Source organism: Equus asinus, chromosome 10, assembly GCF_041296235.1.
Source record: "Equus asinus isolate D_3611 breed Donkey chromosome 10, EquAss-T2T_v2, whole genome shotgun sequence".
Lineage (NCBI taxonomy): Eukaryota > Metazoa > Chordata > Mammalia > Perissodactyla > Equidae > Equus > Equus asinus.
This window is the reverse complement of record NC_091799.1, coordinates 5,733,804-5,755,171: the sequence shown is the minus strand read 5'-3', so window position 1 is coordinate 5,755,171 and position 21,368 is coordinate 5,733,804.

Genomic DNA, 21,368 nt, shown 5'->3' with positions numbered 1-21,368 from the left:
CCGGAAGGCTGTAAGAGTACCTGGCAGAGCGAGTTGTTTCTTAGCTTCAAAAACAGCTGGAAGCAACATGATTTGGGGCCTCTCTCCCCCTTTGGAAACAAAGCAGCCTTTGTGCCTGGCAGCTCTAGGCCAAAGTAGCACACCCAGAGCACAAGTTCTACCTCAGCCAGATAAGGCCTGTCAAGAAGCTGCGTTTCACAGGCCTTTGTATGTGACGTTCCCGGTTGGCTTTGAGAGCACTGTGCAGAGCCAGTTGTTTTAGCTTCCCAGAGAGCAGGAAGCAAGATGCTTTGGGGCCTCTCTCACACTTTGGAAATAAAGGCAGCCCTTTGGGCCTGGCAGCCCTAGGCCAATGGAGTACACCCAGAGCAGAAGTTCTACCTCAGCCAGATCAGGCCTTCCAAGAAACTGCGTCTCACAGGCCTGTCTCTGTCACGTTGCCGGTAGGCTGTGAGAGCACTGTGCAGAGCCAGTTGTTTCTTAGCTTCCCAAAGATTTGGAAGCAAGATACTTTGGGGACTCTCAGCCCCTTTGGAAACAAGGCGGCCCTTTGGGCCTGGCAGCTCTAGGCCAAAGTAGCACGCCCAGAGCAGGAGTTCTACTTCAGCCAGATCAGGCCTGCCAAGAAACTGCGTTTCACAGGCCTTGGTAAGAGATGTTCCCGGTAGGCTGTAAGAGCACTGGGCAGAGCCAGTTGTTTCTTACCTTCCTGAAAAGCTGGAAGCAAGACGCTTGGGACCCCTCTGCCCGTTTGGGAACAAGGCAGCCTTTTGGGTCGGGAAGCTCTAGGCCAATGGAGCACACGCAGAGCAGGAGTTCTACTTCAGCCTGATCAGGCCTGCAAAGAAACAGCGTTTGACAGGCCTTGGTAAGAGATGTTCCCGGTAGGTGTAAGAGCACTGGGCAGAGCCAGTTGTTTCTTAGCTTCGCAAAGACCGGGAAGCAAGATGCTTTGGGCCTCTCTGCCCCTTGGAAACAGGGCAGCACTTGGGGCCTGGCAGCTCTAGGGCAATGGAGCACACCCAGAGCCGGAGTTCTACTTCAGCCAGATGAGGCCTGCCAAGAAACTGCGTTTCACAGGCCTTTCAAAGACATGTTCCCGGTAGGCTGTAAGAGCACGGGGCAGAGCGAGTTGGTTCTTAGCTTCCCAGAGAGCTGGAAGCAAGATGCTTTGGGGCCTCTCTGCCCCTTTGGAAACAAGGCAGCACCTTGGGCCTGGCAGCTCTAGGGCAATGGAGCCCACCCAGAGCAGAAGTTCTACTTCAGCCAAATCAGGCCTGCCAGGAAACGGCGTTTCACAGGCCTTGGTAAGAGATGTTCCCGGTAGGCTGTAAGAGCACTGGGCAACGCCAGATGTTTCTTAGCTTCCCGAAGAGCTGGAAGCAAGATGCTTTGGTGCCACTCTCTCACTTTGGAATCAAGGCAGCCCTTTGGGGCAGGTAGCTCCAGGCCAGTGGAGCACACCCAGAGCAGAAGTTCTACTTCGGCCAGTTCAGGCCACCAACAAACTGCGTTTCACAGGCCTTGGTAAGAGATGTTCCCGGTAGGCTGTAAGAGCACTGGGCAACGCCAGATGTTTCTTAGCTTCCCGAAGAGCTGGAAGCAAGATGCTTTGGGGCCTCTCTGCCCCTTTGCAAACAAGGCGGCCCTTTGGGCCAGGCAGCTCTAGGCCAATGGAGCACACCCAGAGCAGAAGTTCTACTTCAGCTAGATCAGGCCACCAACAAAGTGCGTTTCACAGGCCTTGGTAAGAGATTTTCTCTCAGGCTGTAAGAGCACTGGGCAGAGCCAGTTGTTTCTTAGCTTCCCGAAGAGCTGGAAGCAAGATGCTTTGGGGGCTCCCTGCCCCTTTGCCAACAAGGCCGACCTTTGGGCCTTTCAGCTCTAGGCCAATGGAGCACACCCAGAGCAGAAGTTCTACCTCAGCCAGATAAGGCCTGCCAAGAAACTGCGTTTCAAAGGCTTTGGTAAGAGATGTTCCCGGTACTCTGTCAGAGCACTGGGCAGAGACAGTTGTTTCTTAGCTTCCCAATGAGCTGGAAGCAAGATGCTTTGGGGCCTCTCTGCCCCTTTGCAAACAAGGCATCCCTTTGGGCCTTTCAGCTCTAGGGCAATGGAGCACACCCAGAGCAGAAGTTCTACCTCAGCCAGATCAGGCCTGCCAAGAAACTGCTTTTCACAGGCCTTCGTAAGAGGTGTTCCCGGAAGGCTGTAAGAGTACCTGGCAGAGCGAGTTGTTTCTTAGCTTCAAAAACAGCTGGAAGCAACATGATTTGGGGCCTCTCTCCCCCTTTGGAAACAAAGCAGCCTTTGTGCCTGGCAGCTCTAGGCCAAAGTAGCACACCCAGAGCACAAGTTCTACCTCAGCCAGATAAGGCCTGTCAAGAAGCTGCGTTTCACAGGCCTTTGTATGTGACGTTCCCGGTTGGCTTTGAGAGCACTGTGCAGAGCCAGTTGTTTTAGCTTCCCAGAGAGCAGGAAGCAAGATGCTTTGGGGCCTCTCTCACACTTTGGAAATAAAGGCAGCCCTTTGGGCCTGGCAGCCCTAGGCCAATGGAGTACACCCAGAGCAGAAGTTCTACCTCAGCCAGATCAGGCCTTCCAAGAAACTGCGTCTCACAGGCCTGTCTCTGTCACGTTGCCGGTAGGCTGTGAGAGCACTGTGCAGAGCCAGTTGTTTCTTAGCTTCCCAAAGATTTGGAAGCAAGATACTTTGGGGACTCTCAGCCCCTTTGGAAACAAGGCGGCCCTTTGGGCCTGGCAGCTCTAGGCCAAAGTAGCACGCCCAGAGCAGGAGTTCTACTTCAGCCAGATCAGGCCTGCCAAGAAACTGCGTTTCACAGGCCTTGGTAAGAGATGTTCCCGGTAGGCTGTAAGAGCACTGGGCAGAGCCAGTTGTTTCTTACCTTCCTGAAAAGCTGGAAGCAAGACGCTTGGGACCCCTCTGCCCGTTTGGGAACAAGGCAGCCTTTTGGGTCGGGAAGCTCTAGGCCAATGGAGCACACGCAGAGCAGGAGTTCTACTTCAGCCTGATCAGGCCTGCAAAGAAACAGCGTTTGACAGGCCTTGGTAAGAGATGTTCCCGGTAGGTGTAAGAGCACTGGGCAGAGCCAGTTGTTTCTTAGCTTCGCAAAGACCGGGAAGCAAGATGCTTTGGGCCTCTCTGCCCCTTGGAAACAGGGCAGCACTTGGGGCCTGGCAGCTCTAGGGCAATGGAGCACACCCAGAGCCGGAGTTCTACTTCAGCCAGATGAGGCCTGCCAAGAAACTGCGTTTCACAGGCCTTTCAAAGACATGTTCCCGGTAGGCTGTAAGAGCACGGGGCAGAGCGAGTTGGTTCTTAGCTTCCCAGAGAGCTGGAAGCAAGATGCTTTGGGGCCTCTCTGCCCCTTTGGAAACAAGGCAGCACCTTGGGCCTGGCAGCTCTAGGGCAATGGAGCCCACCCAGAGCAGAAGTTCTACTTCAGCCAAATCAGGCCTGCCAGGAAACGGCGTTTCACAGGCCTTGGTAAGAGATGTTCCCGGTAGGCTGTAAGAGCACTGGGCAACGCCAGATGTTTCTTAGCTTCCCGAAGAGCTGGAAGCAAGATGCTTTGGTGCCACTCTCTCACTTTGGAATCAAGGCAGCCCTTTGGGGCAGGTAGCTCCAGGCCAGTGGAGCACACCCAGAGCAGAAGTTCTACTTCGGCCAGTTCAGGCCACCAACAAACTGCGTTTCACAGGCCTTGGTAAGAGATGTTCCCGGTAGGCTGTAAGAGCACTGGGCAACGCCAGATGTTTCTTAGCTTCCCGAAGAGCTGGAAGCAAGATGCTTTGGGGCCTCTCTGCCCCTTTGCAAACAAGGCGGCCCTTTGGGCCAGGCAGCTCTAGGCCAATGGAGCACACCCAGAGCAGAAGTTCTACTTCAGCTAGATCAGGCCACCAACAAAGTGCGTTTCACAGGCCTTGGTAAGAGATTTTCTCTCAGGCTGTAAGAGCACTGGGCAGAGCCAGTTGTTTCTTAGCTTCCCGAAGAGCTGGAAGCAAGATGCTTTGGGGGCTCCCTGCCCCTTTGCCAACAAGGCCGACCTTTGGGCCTTTCAGCTCTAGGCCAATGGAGCACACCCAGAGCAGAAGTTCTACCTCAGCCAGATAAGGCCTGCCAAGAAACTGCGTTTCAAAGGCTTTGGTAAGAGATGTTCCCGGTACTCTGTCAGAGCACTGGGCAGAGACAGTTGTTTCTTAGCTTCCCAATGAGCTGGAAGCAAGATGCTTTGGGGCCTCTCTGCCCCTTTGCAAACAAGGCATCCCTTTGGGCCTTTCAGCTCTAGGGCAATGGAGCACACCCAGAGCAGAAGTTCTACCTCAGCCAGATCAGGCCTGCCAAGAAACTGCTTTTCACAGGCCTTCGTAAGAGGTGTTCCCGGAAGGCTGTAAGAGTACCTGGCAGAGCGAGTTGTTTCTTAGCTTCAAAAACAGCTGGAAGCAACATGATTTGGGGCCTCTCTCCCCCTTTGGAAACAAAGCAGCCTTTGTGCCTGGCAGCTCTAGGCCAAAGTAGCACACCCAGAGCACAAGTTCTACCTCAGCCAGATAAGGCCTGTCAAGAAGCTGCGTTTCACAGGCCTTTGTATGTGACGTTCCCGGTTGGCTTTGAGAGCACTGTGCAGAGCCAGTTGTTTTAGCTTCCCAGAGAGCAGGAAGCAAGATGCTTTGGGGCCTCTCTCACACTTTGGAAATAAAGGCAGCCCTTTGGGCCTGGCAGCCCTAGGCCAATGGAGTACACCCAGAGCAGAAGTTCTACCTCAGCCAGATCAGGCCTTCCAAGAAACTGCGTCTCACAGGCCTGTCTCTGTCACGTTGCCGGTAGGCTGTGAGAGCACTGTGCAGAGCCAGTTGTTTCTTAGCTTCCCAAAGATTTGGAAGCAAGATACTTTGGGGACTCTCAGCCCCTTTGGAAACAAGGCGGCCCTTTGGGCCTGGCAGCTCTAGGCCAAAGTAGCACGCCCAGAGCAGGAGTTCTACTTCAGCCAGATCAGGCCTGCCAAGAAACTGTGTTTCACAGGCCTTGGTAAGAGATGTTCCCGGTAGGCTGTAAGAGCACTGGGCAGAGCCAGTTGTTTCTTACCTTCCTGAAAAGCTGGAAGCAAGACGCTTGGGACCCCTCTGCCCGTTTGGGAACAAGGCAGCCTTTTGGGTCGGGAAGCTCTAGGCCAATGGAGCACACGCAGAGCAGGAGTTCTACTTCAGCCTGATCAGGCCTGCAAAGAAACAGCGTTTGACAGGCCTTGGTAAGAGATGTTCCCGGTAGGTGTAAGAGCACTGGGCAGAGCCAGTTGTTTCTTAGCTTCGCAAAGACCGGGAAGCAAGATGCTTTGGGCCTCTCTGCCCCTTGGAAACAGGGCAGCACTTGGGGCCTGGCAGCTCTAGGGCAATGGAGCACACCCAGAGCCGGAGTTCTACTTCAGCCAGATGAGGCCTGCCAAGAAACTGCGTTTCACAGGCCTTTCAAAGACATGTTCCCGGTAGGCTGTAAGAGCACGGGGCAGAGCGAGTTGGTTCTTAGCTTCCCAGAGAGCTGGAAGCAAGATGCTTTGGGGCCTCTCTGCCCCTTTGGAAACAAGGCAGCACCTTGGGCCTGGCAGCTCTAGGGCAATGGAGCCCACCCAGAGCAGAAGTTCTACTTCAGCCAAATCAGGCCTGCCAGGAAACGGCGTTTCACAGGCCTTGGTAAGAGATGTTCCCGGTAGGCTGTAAGAGCACTGGGCAACGCCAGATGTTTCTTAGCTTCCCGAAGAGCTGGAAGCAAGATGCTTTGGTGCCACTCTCTCACTTTGGAATCAAGGCAGCCCTTTGGGGCAGGTAGCTCCAGGCCAGTGGAGCACACCCAGAGCAGAAGTTCTACTTCGGCCAGTTCAGGCCACCAACAAACTGCGTTTCACAGGCCTTGGTAAGAGATGTTCCCGGTAGGCTGTAAGAGCACTGGGCAACGCCAGATGTTTCTTAGCTTCCCGAAGAGCTGGAAGCAAGATGCTTTGGGGCCTCTCTGCCCCTTTGCAAACAAGGCGGCCCTTTGGGCCAGGCAGCTCTAGGCCAATGGAGCACACCCAGAGCAGAAGTTCTACTTCAGCTAGATCAGGCCACCAACAAAGTGCGTTTCACAGGCCTTGGTAAGAGATTTTCTCTCAGGCTGTAAGAGCACTGGGCAGAGCCAGTTGTTTCTTAGCTTCCCGAAGAGCTGGAAGCAAGATGCTTTGGGGGCTCCCTGCCCCTTTGCCAACAAGGCCGACCTTTGGGCCTTTCAGCTCTAGGCCAATGGAGCACACCCAGAGCAGAAGTTCTACCTCAGCCAGATAAGGCCTGCCAAGAAACTGCGTTTCAAAGGCTTTGGTAAGAGATGTTGCCGGTACTCTGTCAGAGCACTGGGCAGAGACAGTTGTTTCTTAGCTTCCCAATGAGCTGGAAGCAAGATGCTTTGGGGCCTCTCTGCCCCTTTGCAAACAAGGCATCCCTTTGGGCCTTTCAGCTCTAGGGCAATGGAGCACACCCAGAGCAGAAGTTCTACCTCAGCCAGATCAGGCCTGCCAAGAAACTGCTTTTCACAGGCCTTCGTAAGAGGTGTTCCCGGAAGGCTGTAAGAGTACCTGGCAGAGCGAGTTGTTTCTTAGCTTCAAAAACAGCTGGAAGCAACATGATTTGGGGCCTCTCTCCCCCTTTGGAAACAAAGCAGCCTTTGTGCCTGGCAGCTCTAGGCCAAAGTAGCACACCCAGAGCACAAGTTCTACCTCAGCCAGATAAGGCCTGTCAAGAAGCTGCGTTTCACAGGCCTTTGTATGTGACGTTCCCGGTTGGCTTTGAGAGCACTGTGCAGAGCCAGTTGTTTTAGCTTCCCAGAGAGCAGGAAGCAAGATGCTTTGGGGCCTCTCTCACACTTTGGAAATAAAGGCAGCCCTTTGGGCCTGGCAGCCCTAGGCCAATGGAGTACACCCAGAGCAGAAGTTCTACCTCAGCCAGATCAGGCCTTCCAAGAAACTGCGTCTCACAGGCCTGTCTCTGTCACGTTGCCGGTAGGCTGTGAGAGCACTGTGCAGAGCCAGTTGTTTCTTAGCTTCCCAAAGATTTGGAAGCAAGATACTTTGGGGACTCTCAGCCCCTTTGGAAACAAGGCGGCCCTTTGGGCCTGGCAGCTCTAGGCCAAAGTAGCACGCCCAGAGCAGGAGTTCTACTTCAGCCAGATCAGGCCTGCCAAGAAACTGCGTTTCACAGGCCTTGGTAAGAGATGTTCCCGGTAGGCTGTAAGAGCACTGGGCAGAGCCAGTTGTTTCTTACCTTCCTGAAAAGCTGGAAGCAAGACGCTTGGGACCCCTCTGCCCGTTTGGGAACAAGGCAGCCTTTTGGGTCGGGAAGCTCTAGGCCAATGGAGCACACGCAGAGCAGGAGTTCTACTTCAGCCTGATCAGGCCTGCAAAGAAACAGCGTTTGACAGGCCTTGGTAAGAGATGTTCCCGGTAGGTGTAAGAGCACTGGGCAGAGCCAGTTGTTTCTTAGCTTCGCAAAGACCGGGAAGCAAGATGCTTTGGGCCTCTCTGCCCCTTGGAAACAGGGCAGCACTTGGGGCCTGGCAGCTCTAGGGCAATGGAGCACACCCAGAGCCGGAGTTCTACTTCAGCCAGATGAGGCCTGCCAAGAAACTGCGTTTCACAGGCCTTTCAAAGACATGTTCCCGGTAGGCTGTAAGAGCACGGGGCAGAGCGAGTTGGTTCTTAGCTTCCCAGAGAGCTGGAAGCAAGATGCTTTGGGGCCTCTCTGCCCCTTTGGAAACAAGGCAGCACCTTGGGCCTGGCAGCTCTAGGGCAATGGAGCCCACCCAGAGCAGAAGTTCTACTTCAGCCAAATCAGGCCTGCCAGGAAACGGCGTTTCACAGGCCTTGGTAAGAGATGTTCCCGGTAGGCTGTAAGAGCACTGGGCAACGCCAGATGTTTCTTAGCTTCCCGAAGAGCTGGAAGCAAGATGCTTTGGTGCCACTCTCTCACTTTGGAATCAAGGCAGCCCTTTGGGGCAGGTAGCTCCAGGCCAGTGGAGCACACCCAGAGCAGAAGTTCTACTTCGGCCAGTTCAGGCCACCAACAAACTGCGTTTCACAGGCCTTGGTAAGAGATGTTCCCGGTAGGCTGTAAGAGCACTGGGCAACGCCAGATGTTTCTTAGCTTCCCGAAGAGCTGGAAGCAAGATGCTTTGGGGCCTCTCTGCCCCTTTGCAAACAAGGCGGCCCTTTGGGCCAGGCAGCTCTAGGCCAATGGAGCACACCCAGAGCAGAAGTTCTACTTCAGCTAGATCAGGCCACCAACAAAGTGCGTTTCACAGGCCTTGGTAAGAGATTTTCTCTCAGGCTGTAAGAGCACTGGGCAGAGCCAGTTGTTTCTTAGCTTCCCGAAGAGCTGGAAGCAAGATGCTTTGGGGGCTCCCTGCCCCTTTGCCAACAAGGCCGACCTTTGGGCCTTTCAGCTCTAGGCCAATGGAGCACACCCAGAGCAGAAGTTCTACCTCAGCCAGATAAGGCCTGCCAAGAAACTGCGTTTCAAAGGCTTTGGTAAGAGATGTTGCCGGTACTCTGTCAGAGCACTGGGCAGAGACAGTTGTTTCTTAGCTTCCCAATGAGCTGGAAGCAAGATGCTTTGGGGCCTCTCTGCCCCTTTGCAAACAAGGCATCCCTTTGGGCCTTTCAGCTCTAGGGCAATGGAGCACACCCAGAGCAGAAGTTCTACCTCAGCCAGATCAGGCCTGCCAAGAAACTGCTTTTCACAGGCCTTCGTAAGAGGTGTTCCCGGAAGGCTGTAAGAGTACCTGGCAGAGCGAGTTGTTTCTTAGCTTCAAAAACAGCTGGAAGCAACATGATTTGGGGCCTCTCTCCCCCTTTGGAAACAAAGCAGCCTTTGTGCCTGGCAGCTCTAGGCCAAAGTAGCACACCCAGAGCACAAGTTCTACCTCAGCCAGATAAGGCCTGTCAAGAAGCTGCGTTTCACAGGCCTTTGTATGTGACGTTCCCGGTTGGCTTTGAGAGCACTGTGCAGAGCCAGTTGTTTTAGCTTCCCAGAGAGCAGGAAGCAAGATGCTTTGGGGCCTCTCTCACACTTTGGAAATAAAGGCAGCCCTTTGGGCCTGGCAGCCCTAGGCCAATGGAGTACACCCAGAGCAGAAGTTCTACCTCAGCCAGATCAGGCCTTCCAAGAAACTGCGTCTCACAGGCCTGTCTCTGTCACGTTGCCGGTAGGCTGTGAGAGCACTGTGCAGAGCCAGTTGTTTCTTAGCTTCCCAAAGATTTGGAAGCAAGATACTTTGGGGACTCTCAGCCCCTTTGGAAACAAGGCGGCCCTTTGGGCCTGGCAGCTCTAGGCCAAAGTAGCACGCCCAGAGCAGGAGTTCTACTTCAGCCAGATCAGGCCTGCCAAGAAACTGCGTTTCACAGGCCTTGGTAAGAGATGTTCCCGGTAGGCTGTAAGAGCACTGGGCAGAGCCAGTTGTTTCTTACCTTCCTGAAAAGCTGGAAGCAAGACGCTTGGGACCCCTCTGCCCGTTTGGGAACAAGGCAGCCTTTTGGGTCGGGAAGCTCTAGGCCAATGGAGCACACGCAGAGCAGGAGTTCTACTTCAGCCTGATCAGGCCTGCAAAGAAACAGCGTTTGACAGGCCTTGGTAAGAGATGTTCCCGGTAGGTGTAAGAGCACTGGGCAGAGCCAGTTGTTTCTTAGCTTCGCAAAGACCGGGAAGCAAGATGCTTTGGGCCTCTCTGCCCCTTGGAAACAGGGCAGCACTTGGGGCCTGGCAGCTCTAGGGCAATGGAGCACACCCAGAGCCGGAGTTCTACTTCAGCCAGATGAGGCCTGCCAAGAAACTGCGTTTCACAGGCCTTTCAAAGACATGTTCCCGGTAGGCTGTAAGAGCACGGGGCAGAGCGAGTTGGTTCTTAGCTTCCCAGAGAGCTGGAAGCAAGATGCTTTGGGGCCTCTCTGCCCCTTTGGAAACAAGGCAGCACCTTGGGCCTGGCAGCTCTAGGGCAATGGAGCCCACCCAGAGCAGAAGTTCTACTTCAGCCAAATCAGGCCTGCCAGGAAACGGCGTTTCACAGGCCTTGGTAAGAGATGTTCCCGGTAGGCTGTAAGAGCACTGGGCAACGCCAGATGTTTCTTAGCTTCCCGAAGAGCTGGAAGCAAGATGCTTTGGTGCCACTCTCTCACTTTGGAATCAAGGCAGCCCTTTGGGGCAGGTAGCTCCAGGCCAGTGGAGCACACCCAGAGCAGAAGTTCTACTTCGGCCAGTTCAGGCCACCAACAAACTGCGTTTCACAGGCCTTGGTAAGAGATGTTCCCGGTAGGCTGTAAGAGCACTGGGCAACGCCAGATGTTTCTTAGCTTCCCGAAGAGCTGGAAGCAAGATGCTTTGGGGCCTCTCTGCCCCTTTGCAAACAAGGCGGCCCTTTGGGCCAGGCAGCTCTAGGCCAATGGAGCACACCCAGAGCAGAAGTTCTACTTCAGCTAGATCAGGCCACCAACAAAGTGCGTTTCACAGGCCTTGGTAAGAGATTTTCTCTCAGGCTGTAAGAGCACTGGGCAGAGCCAGTTGTTTCTTAGCTTCCCGAAGAGCTGGAAGCAAGATGCTTTGGGGGCTCCCTGCCCCTTTGCCAACAAGGCCGACCTTTGGGCCTTTCAGCTCTAGGCCAATGGAGCACACCCAGAGCAGAAGTTCTACCTCAGCCAGATAAGGCCTGCCAAGAAACTGCGTTTCAAAGGCTTTGGTAAGAGCTGTTCCCGGTACTCTGTCAGAGCACTGGGCAGAGACAGTTGTTTCTTAGCTTCCCAATGAGCTGGAAGCAAGATGCTTTGGGGCCTCTCTGCCCCTTTGCAAACAAGGCATCCCTTTGGGCCTTTCAGCTCTAGGCCAATGGAGCACACCCAGAGCAGAAGTTCTACCTCAGCCAGATCAGGCCTGCCAAGAAACTGCTTTTCACAGGCCTTCGTAAGAGGTGTTCCCGGAAGGCTGTAAGAGTACCTGGCAGAGCGAGTTGTTTCTTAGCTTCAAAAACAGCTGGAAGCAACATGATTTGGGGCCTCTCTCCCCCTTTGGAAACAAAGCAGCCTTTGTGCCTGGCAGCTCTAGGCCAAAGTAGCACACCCAGAGCACAAGTTCTACCTCAGCCAGATAAGGCCTGTCAAGAAGCTGCGTTTCACAGGCCTTTGTATGTGACGTTCCCGGTTGGCTTTGAGAGCACTGTGCAGAGCCAGTTGTTTTAGCTTCCCAGAGAGCAGGAAGCAAGATGCTTTGGGGCCTCTCTCACACTTTGGAAATAAAGGCAGCCCTTTGGGCCTGGCAGCCCTAGGCCAATGGAGTACACCCAGAGCAGAAGTTCTACCTCAGCCAGATCAGGCCTTCCAAGAAACTGCGTCTCACAGGCCTGTCTCTGTCACGTTGCCGGTAGGCTGTGAGAGCACTGTGCAGAGCCAGTTGTTTCTTAGCTTCCCAAAGATTTGGAAGCAAGATACTTTGGGGACTCTCAGCCCCTTTGGAAACAAGGCGGCCCTTTGGGCCTGGCAGCTCTAGGCCAAAGTAGCACGCCCAGAGCAGGAGTTCTACTTCAGCCAGATCAGGCCTGCCAAGAAACTGTGTTTCACAGGCCTTGGTAAGAGATGTTCCCGGTAGGCTGTAAGAGCACTGGGCAGAGCCAGTTGTTTCTTACCTTCCTGAAAAGCTGGAAGCAAGACGCTTGGGACCCCTCTGCCCGTTTGGGAACAAGGCAGCCTTTTGGGTCGGGAAGCTCTAGGCCAATGGAGCACACGCAGAGCAGGAGTTCTACTTCAGCCTGATCAGGCCTGCAAAGAAACAGCGTTTGACAGGCCTTGGTAAGAGATGTTCCCGGTAGGTGTAAGAGCACTGGGCAGAGTCAGTTGTTTCTTAGCTTCGCAAAGACCGGGAAGCAAGATGCTTTGGGCCTCTCTGCCCCTTGGAAACAGGGCAGCACTTGGGGCCTGGCAGCTCTAGGGCAATGGAGCACACCCAGAGCCGGAGTTCTACTTCAGCCAGATGAGGCCTGCCAAGAAACTGCGTTTCACAGGCCTTTCAAAGACATGTTCCCGGTAGGCTGTAAGAGCACGGGGCAGAGCGAGTTGGTTCTTAGCTTCCCAGAGAGCCGGAAGCAAGATGCTTTGGGGCCTCTCTGCCCCTTTGGAAACAAGGCAGCACCTTGGGCCTGGCAGCTCTAGGGCAATGGAGCCCACCCAGAGCAGAAGTTCTACTTCAGCCAAATCAGGCCTGCCAGGAAACGGCGTTTCACAGGCCTTGGTAAGAGATGTTCCCGGTAGGCTGTAAGAGCACTGGGCAACGCCAGATGTTTCTTAGCTTCCCGAAGAGCTGGAAGCAAGATGCTTTGGTGCCACTCTCTCACTTTGGAATCAAGGCAGCCCTTTGGGGCAGGTAGCTCCAGGCCAGTGGAGCACACCCAGAGCAGAAGTTCTACTTCGGCCAGTTCAGGCCACCAACAAACTGCGTTTCACAGGCCTTGGTAAGAGATGTTCCCGGTAGGCTGTAAGAGCACTGGGCAACGCCAGATGTTTCTTAGCTTCCCGAAGAGCTGGAAGCAAGATGCTTTGGGGCCTCTCTGCCCCTTTGCAAACAAGGCGGCCCTTTGGGCCAGGCAGCTCTAGGCCAATGGAGCACACCCAGAGCAGAAGTTCTACTTCAGCTAGATCAGGCCACCAACAAAGTGCGTTTCACAGGCCTTGGTAAGAGATTTTCTCTCAGGCTGTAAGAGCACTGGGCAGAGCCAGTTGTTTCTTAGCTTCCCGAAGAGCTGGAAGCAAGATGCTTTGGGGGCTCCCTGCCCCTTTGCCAACAAGGCCGACCTTTGGGCCTTTCAGCTCTAGGCCAATGGAGCACACCCAGAGCAGAAGTTCTACCTCAGCCAGATAAGGCCTGCCAAGAAACTGCGTTTCAAAGGCTTTGGTAAGAGATGTTCCCGGTACTCTGTCAGAGCACTGGGCAGAGACAGTTGTTTCTTAGCTTCCCAATGAGCTGGAAGCAAGATGCTTTGGGGCCTCTCTGCCCCTTTGCAAACAAGGCATCCCTTTGGGCCTTTCAGCTCTAGGGCAATGGAGCACACCCAGAGCAGAAGTTCTACCTCAGCCAGATCAGGCCTGCCAAGAAACTGCTTTTCACAGGCCTTCGTAAGAGGTGTTCCCGGAAGGCTGTAAGAGTACCTGGCAGAGCGAGTTGTTTCTTAGCTTCAAAAACAGCTGGAAGCAACATGATTTGGGGCCTCTCTCCCCCTTTGGAAACAAAGCAGCCTTTGTGCCTGGCAGCTCTAGGCCAAAGTAGCACACCCAGAGCACAAGTTCTACCTCAGCCAGATAAGGCCTGTCAAGAAGCTGCGTTTCACAGGCCTTTGTATGTGACGTTCCCGGTTGGCTTTGAGAGCACTGTGCAGAGCCAGTTGTTTTAGCTTCCCAGAGAGCAGGAAGCAAGATGCTTTGGGGCCTCTCTCACACTTTGGAAATAAAGGCAGCCCTTTGGGCCTGGCAGCCCTAGGCCAATGGAGTACACCCAGAGCAGAAGTTCTACCTCAGCCAGATCAGGCCTTCCAAGAAACTGCGTCTCACAGGCCTGTCTCTGTCACGTTGCCGGTAGGCTGTGAGAGCACTGTGCAGAGCCAGTTGTTTCTTAGCTTCCCAAAGATTTGGAAGCAAGATACTTTGGGGACTCTCAGCCCCTTTGGAAACAAGGCGGCCCTTTGGGCCTGGCAGCTCTAGGCCAAAGTAGCACGCCCAGAGCAGGAGTTCTACTTCAGCCAGATCAGGCCTGCCAAGAAACTGCGTTTCACAGGCCTTGGTAAGAGATGTTCCCGGTAGGCTGTAAGAGCACTGGGCAGAGCCAGTTGTTTCTTACCTTCCTGAAAAGCTGGAAGCAAGACGCTTGGGACCCCTCTGCCCGTTTGGGAACAAGGCAGCCTTTTGGGTCGGGAAGCTCTAGGCCAATGGAGCACACGCAGAGCAGGAGTTCTACTTCAGCCTGATCAGGCCTGCAAAGAAACAGCGTTTGACAGGCCTTGGTAAGAGATGTTCCCGGTAGGTGTAAGAGCACTGGGCAGAGCCAGTTGTTTCTTAGCTTCGCAAAGACCGGGAAGCAAGATGCTTTGGGCCTCTCTGCCCCTTGGAAACAGGGCAGCACTTGGGGCCTGGCAGCTCTAGGGCAATGGAGCACACCCAGAGCCGGAGTTCTACTTCAGCCAGATGAGGCCTGCCAAGAAACTGCGTTTCACAGGCCTTTCAAAGACATGTTCCCGGTAGGCTGTAAGAGCACGGGGCAGAGCGAGTTGGTTCTTAGCTTCCCAGAGAGCTGGAAGCAAGATGCTTTGGGGCCTCTCTGCCCCTTTGGAAACAAGGCAGCACCTTGGGCCTGGCAGCTCTAGGGCAATGGAGCCCACCCAGAGCAGAAGTTCTACTTCAGCCAAATCAGGCCTGCCAGGAAACGGCGTTTCACAGGCCTTGGTAAGAGATGTTCCCGGTAGGCTGTAAGAGCACTGGGCAACGCCAGATGTTTCTTAGCTTCCCGAAGAGCTGGAAGCAAGATGCTTTGGTGCCACTCTCTCACTTTGGAATCAAGGCAGCCCTTTGGGGCAGGTAGCTCCAGGCCAGTGGAGCACACCCAGAGCAGAAGTTCTACTTCGGCCAGTTCAGGCCACCAACAAACTGCGTTTCACAGGCCTTGGTAAGAGATGTTCCCGGTAGGCTGTAAGAGCACTGGGCAACGCCAGATGTTTCTTAGCTTCCCGAAGAGCTGGAAGCAAGATGCTTTGGGGCCTCTCTGCCCCTTTGCAAACAAGGCGGCCCTTTGGGCCAGGCAGCTCTAGGCCAATGGAGCACACCCAGAGCAGAAGTTCTACTTCAGCTAGATCAGGCCACCAACAAAGTGCGTTTCACAGGCCTTGGTAAGAGATTTTCTCTCAGGCTGTAAGAGCACTGGGCAGAGCCAGTTGTTTCTTAGCTTCCCGAAGAGCTGGAAGCAAGATGCTTTGGGGGCTCCCTGCCCCTTTGCCAACAAGGCCGACCTTTGGGCCTTTCAGCTCTAGGCCAATGGAGCACACCCAGAGCAGAAGTTCTACCTCAGCCAGATAAGGCCTGCCAAGAAACTGCGTTTCAAAGGCTTTGGTAAGAGATGTTCCCGGTACTCTGTCAGAGCACTGGGCAGAGACAGTTGTTTCTTAGCTTCCCAATGAGCTGGAAGCAAGATGCTTTGGGGCCTCTCTGCCCCTTTGCAAACAAGGCATCCCTTTGGGCCTTTCAGCTCTAGGGCAATGGAGCACACCCAGAGCAGAAGTTCTACCTCAGCCAGATCAGGCCTGCCAAGAAACTGCTTTTCACAGGCCTTCGTAAGAGGTGTTCCCGGAAGGCTGTAAGAGTACCTGGCAGAGCGAGTTGTTTCTTAGCTTCAAAAACAGCTGGAAGCAACATGATTTGGGGCCTCTCTCCCCCTTTGGAAACAAAGCAGCCTTTGTGCCTGGCAGCTCTAGGCCAAAGTAGCACACCCAGAGCACAAGTTCTACCTCAGCCAGATAAGGCCTGTCAAGAAGCTGCGTTTCACAGGCCTTTGTATGTGACGTTCCCGGTTGGCTTTGAGAGCACTGTGCAGAGCCAGTTGTTTTAGCTTCCCAGAGAGCAGGAAGCAAGATGCTTTGGGGCCTCTCTCACACTTTGGAAATAAAGGCAGCCCTTTGGGCCTGGCAGCCCTAGGCCAATGGAGTACACCCAGAGCAGAAGTTCTACCTCAGCCAGATCAGGCCTTCCAAGAAACTGCGTCTCACAGGCCTGTCTCTGTCACGTTGCCGGTAGGCTGTGAGAGCACTGTGCAGAGCCAGTTGTTTCTTAGCTTCCCAAAGATTTGGAAGCAAGATACTTTGGGGACTCTCAGCCCCTTTGGAAACAAGGCGGCCCTTTGGGCCTGGCAGCTCTAGGCCAAAGTAGCACGCCCAGAGCAGGAGTTCTACTTCAGCCAGATCAGGCCTGCCAAGAAACTGCGTTTCACAGGCCTTGGTAAGAGATGTTCCCGGTAGGCTGTAAGAGCACTGGGCAGAGCCAGTTGTTTCTTACCTTCCTGAAAAGCTGGAAGCAAGACGCTTGGGACCCCTCTGCCCGTTTGGGAACAAGGCAGCCTTTTGGGTCGGGAAGCTCTAGGCCAATGGAGCACACGCAGAGCAGGAGTTCTACTTCAGCCTGATCAGGCCTGCAAAGAAACAGCGTTTGACAGCCCTTGGTAAGAGATGTTCCCGGTAGGTGTAAGAGCACTGGGCAGAGCCAGTTGTTTCTTAGCTTCGCAAAGACCGGGAAGCAAGATGCTTTGGGCCTCTCTGCCCCTTGGAAACAGGGCAGCACTTGGGGCCTGGCAGCTCTAGGGCAATGGAGCACACCCAGAGCCGGAGTTCTACTTCAGCCAGATGAGGCCTGCCAAGAAACTGCGTTTCACAGGCCTTTCAAAGACATGTTCCCGGTAGGCTGTAAGAGCACGGGGCAGAGCGAGTTGGTTCTTAGCTTCCCAGAGAGCCGGAAGCAAGATGCTTTGGGGCCTCTCTGCCCCTTTGGAAACAAGGCAGCACCTTGGGCCTGGCAGCTCTAGGGCAATGGAGCCCACCCAGAGCAGAAGTTCTACTTCAGCCAAATCAGGCCTGCCAGGAAACGGCGTTTCACAGGCCTTGGTAAGAGATGTTCCCGGTAGGCTGTAAGAGCACTGGGCAACGCCAGATGTTTCTTAGCTTCCCGAAGAGCTGGAAGCAAGATGCTTTGGTGCCACTCTCTCACTTTGGAATCAAGGCAGCCCTTTGGGGCAGGTAGCTCCAGGCCAGTGGAGCACACCCAGAGCAGAAGTTCTACTTCGGCCAGTTCAGGCCACCAACAAACTGCGTTTCACAGGCCTTGGTAAGAGATGTTCCCGGTAGGCTGTAAGAGCACTGGGCAACGCCAGATGTTTCTTAGCTTCCCGAAGAGCTGGAAGCAAGATGCTTTGGGGCCTCTCTGCCCCTTTGCAAACAAGGCGGCCCTTTGGGCCAGGCAGCTCTAGGCCAATGGAGCACACCCAGAGCAGAAGTTCTACTTCAGCTAGATCAGGCCACCAACAAAGTGCGTTTCACAGGCCTTGGTAAGAGATTTTCTCTCAGGCTGTAAGAGCACTGGGCAGAGCCAGTTGTTTCTTAGCTTCCCGAAGAGCTGGAAGCAAGATGCTTTGGGGGCTCCCTGCCCCTTTGCCAACAAGGCCGACCTTTGGGCCTTTCAGCTCTAGGCCAATGGAGCACACCCAGAGCAGAAGTTCTACCTCAGCCAGATAAGGCCTGCCAAGAAACTGCGTTTCAAAGGCTTTGGTAAGAGATGTTCCCGGTACTCTGTCAGAGCACTGGGCAGAGACAGTTGTTTCTTAGCTTCCCAATGAGCTGGAAGCAAGATGCTTTGGGGCCTCTCTGCCCCTTTGCAAACAAGGCATCCCTTTGGGCCTTTCAGCTCTAGGGCAATGGAGCACACCCAGAGCAGAAGTTCTACCTCAGCCAGATCAGGCCTGCCAAGAAACTGCTTTTCACAGGCCTTCGTAAGAGGTGTTCCCGGAAGGCTGTAAGAGTACCTGGCAGAGCGAGTTGTTTCTTAGCTTCAAAAACAGCTGGAAGCAACATGATTTGGGGCCTCTCTCCCCCTTTGGAAACAAAGCAGCCTTTGTGCCTGGCAGCTCTAGGCCAAAGTAGCACACCCAGAGCACAAGTTCTACCTCAGCCAGATAAGGCCTGTCAAGAAGCTGCGTTTCACAGGCCTTTGTATGTGACGTTCCCGGTTGGCTTTGAGAGCACTGTGCAGAGCCAGTTGTTTTAGCTTCCCAGAGAGCAGGAAGCAAGATGCTTTGGGGCCTCTCTCACACTTTGGAAATAAAGGCAGCCCTTTGGGCCTGGCAGCCCTAGGCCAATGGAGTACACCCAGAGCAGAAGTTCTACCTCAGCCAGATCAGGCCTTCCAAGAAACTGCGTCTCACAGGCCTGTCTCTGTCACGTTGCCGGTAGGCTGTGAGAGCACTGTGCAGAGCCAGTTGTTTCTTAGCTTCCCAAAGATTTGGAAGCAAGATACTTTGGGGACTCTCAGCCCCTTTGGAAACAAGGCGGCCCTTTGGGCCTGGCAGCTCTAGGCCAAAGTAGCACGCCCAGAGCAGGAGTTCTACTTCAGCCAGATCAGGCCTGCCAAGAAACTGCGTTTCACAGGCCTTGGTAAGAGATGTTCCCGGTAGGCTGTAAGAGCACTGGGCAGAGCCAGTTGTTTCTTACCTTCCTGAAAAGCTGGAAGCAAGACGCTTGGGACCCCTCTGCCCGTTTGGGAACAAGGCAGCCTTTTGGGTCGGGAAGCTCTAGGCCAATGGAGCACACGCAGAGCAGGAGTTCTACTTCAGCCTGATCAGGCCTGCAAAGAAACAGCGTTTGACAGGCCTTGGTAAGAGATGTTCCCGGTAGGTGTAAGAGCACTGGGCAGAGCCAGTTGTTTCTTAGCTTCGCAAAGACCGGGAAGCAAGATGCTTTGGGCCTCTCTGCCCCTTGGAAACAGGGCAGCACTTGGGGCCTGGCAGCTCTAGGGCAATGGAGCACACCCAGAGCCGGAGTTCTACTTCAGCCAGATGAGGCCTGCCAAGAAACTGCGTTTCACAGGCCTTTCAAAGACATGTTCCCGGTAGGCTGTAAGAGCACGGGGCAGAGCGAGTTGGTTCTTAGCTTCCCAGAGAGCCGGAAGCAAGATGCTTTGGGGCCTCTCTGCCCCTTTGGAAACAAGGCAGCACCTTGGGCCTGGCAGCTCTAGGGCAATGGAGCCCACCCAGAGCAGAAGTTCTACTTCAGCCAAATCAGGCCTGCCAGGAAACGGCGTTTCACAGGCCTTGGTAAGAGATGTTCCCGGTAGGCTGTAAGAGCACTGGGCAACGCCAGATGTTTCTTAGCTTCCCGAAGAGCTGGAAGCAAGATGCTTTGGTGCCACTCTCTCACTTTGGAATCAAGGCAGCCCTTTGGGGCAGGTAGCTCCAGGCCAGTGGAGCACACCCAGAGCAGAAGTTCTACTTCGGCCAGTTCAGGCCACCAACAAACTGCGTTTCACAGGCCTTGGTAAGAGATGTTCCCGGTAGGCTGTAAGAGCACTGGGCAACGCCAGATGTTTCTTAGCTTCCCGAAGAGCTGGAAGCAAGATGCTTTGGGGCCTCTCTGCCCCTTTGCAAACAAGGCGGCCCTTTGGGCCAGGCAGCTCTAGGCCAATGGAGCACACCCAGAGCAGAAGTTCTACTTCAGCTAGATCAGGCCACCAACAAAGTGCGTTTCACAGGCCTTGGTAAGAGATTTTCTCTCAGGCTGTAAGAGCACTGGGCAGAGCCAGTTGTTTCTTAGCTTCCCGAAGAGCTGGAAGCAAGATGCTTTGGGGGCTCCCTGCCCCTTTGCCAACAAGGCCGACCTTTGGGCCTTTCAGCTCTAGGCCAATGGAGCACACCCAGAGCAGAAGTTCTACCTCAGCCAGATAAGGCCTGCCAAGAAACTGCGTTTCAAAGGCTTTGGTAAGAGATGTTCCCGGTACTCTGTCAGAGCACTGGGCAGAGACAGTTGTTTCTTAGCTTCCCAATGAGCTGGAAGCAAGATGCTTTGGGGCCTCTCTGCCCCTTTGCAAACAAGGCATCCCTTTGGGCCTTTCAGCTCTAGGGCAATGGAGCACACCCAGAGCAGAAGTTCTACCTCAGCCAGATCAGGCCTGCCAAGAAACTGCTTTTCACAGGCCTTCGTAAGAGGTGTTCCCGGAAGGCTGTAAGAGTACCTGGCAGAGCGAGTTGTTTCTTAGCTTCAAAAACAGCTGGAAGCAACATGATTTGGGGCCTCTCTCCCCCTTTGGAAACAAAGCAGCCTTTGTGCCTGGCAGCTCTAGGCCAAAGTAGCACACCCAGAGCACAAGTTCTACCTCAGCCAGATAAGGCCTGTCAAGAAGCTGCGTTTCACAGGCCTTTGTATGTGACGTTCCCGGTTGGCTTTGAGAGCACTGTGCAGAGCCAGTTGTTTTAGCTTCCCAGAGAGCAGGAAGCAAGATGCTTTGGGGCCTCTCTCACACTTTGGAAATAAAGGCAGCCCTTTGGGCCTGGCAGCCCTAGGCCAATGGAGTACACCCAGAGCAGAAGTTCTACCTCAGCCAGATCAGGCCTTCCAAGAAACTGCGTCTCACAGGCCTGTCTCTGTCACGTTGCCGGTAGGCTGTGAGAGCACTGTGCAGAGCCAGTTGTTTCTTAGCTTCCCAAAGATTTGGAAGCAAGATACTTTGGGGACTCTCAGCCCCTTTGGAAACAAGGCGGCCCTTTGGGCCTGGCAGCTCTAGGCCAAAGTAGCACGCCCAGAGCAGGAGTTCTACTTCAGCCAGATCAGGCCTGCCAAGAAACTGCGTTTCACAGGCCTTGGTAAGAGATGTTCCCGGTAGGCTGTAAGAGCACTGGGCAGAGCCAGTTGTTTCTTACCTTCCTGAAAAGCTGGAAGCAAGACGCTTGGGACCCCTCTGCCCGTTTGGGAACAAGGCAGCCTTTTGGGTCGGGAAGCTCTAGGCCAATGGAGCACACGCAGAGCAGGAGTTCTACTTCAGCCTGATCAGGCCTGCAAAGAAACAGCGTTTGACAGGCCTTGGTAAGAGATGTTCCCGGTAGGTGTAAGAGCACTGGGCAGAGCCAGTTGTTTCTTAGCTTCGCAAAGACCGGGAAGCAAGATGCTTTGGGCCTCTCTGCCCCTTGGAAACAGGGCAGCACTTGGGGCCTGGCAGCTCTAGGGCAATGGAGCACACCCAGAGCCGGAGTTCTACTTCAGCCAGATGAGGCCTGCCAAGAAACTGCGTTTCACAGGCCTTTCAAAGACATGTTCCCGGTAGGCTGTAAGAGCACGGGGCAGAGCGAGTTGGTTCTTAGCTTCCCAGAGAGCTGGAAGCAAGATGCTTTGGGGCCTCTCTGCCCCTTTGGAAACAAGGCAGCACCTTGGGCCTGGCAGCTCTAGGGCAATGGAGCCCACCCAGAGCAGAAGTTCTACTTCAGCCAAATCAGGCCTGCCAGGAAACGGCGTTTCACAGGCCTTGGTAAGAGATGTTCCCGGTAGGCTGTAAGAGCACTGGGCAACGCCAGATGTTTCTTAGCTTCCCGAAGAGCTGGAAGCAAGATGCTTTGGTGCCACTCTCTCACTTTGGAATCAAGGCAGCCCTTTGGGGCAGGTAGCTCCAGGCCAGTGGAGCACACCCAGAGCAGAAGTTCTACTTCGGCCAGTTCAGGCCACCAACAAACTGCGTTTCACAGGCCTTGGTAAGAGATGTTCCCGGTAGGCTGTAAGAGCA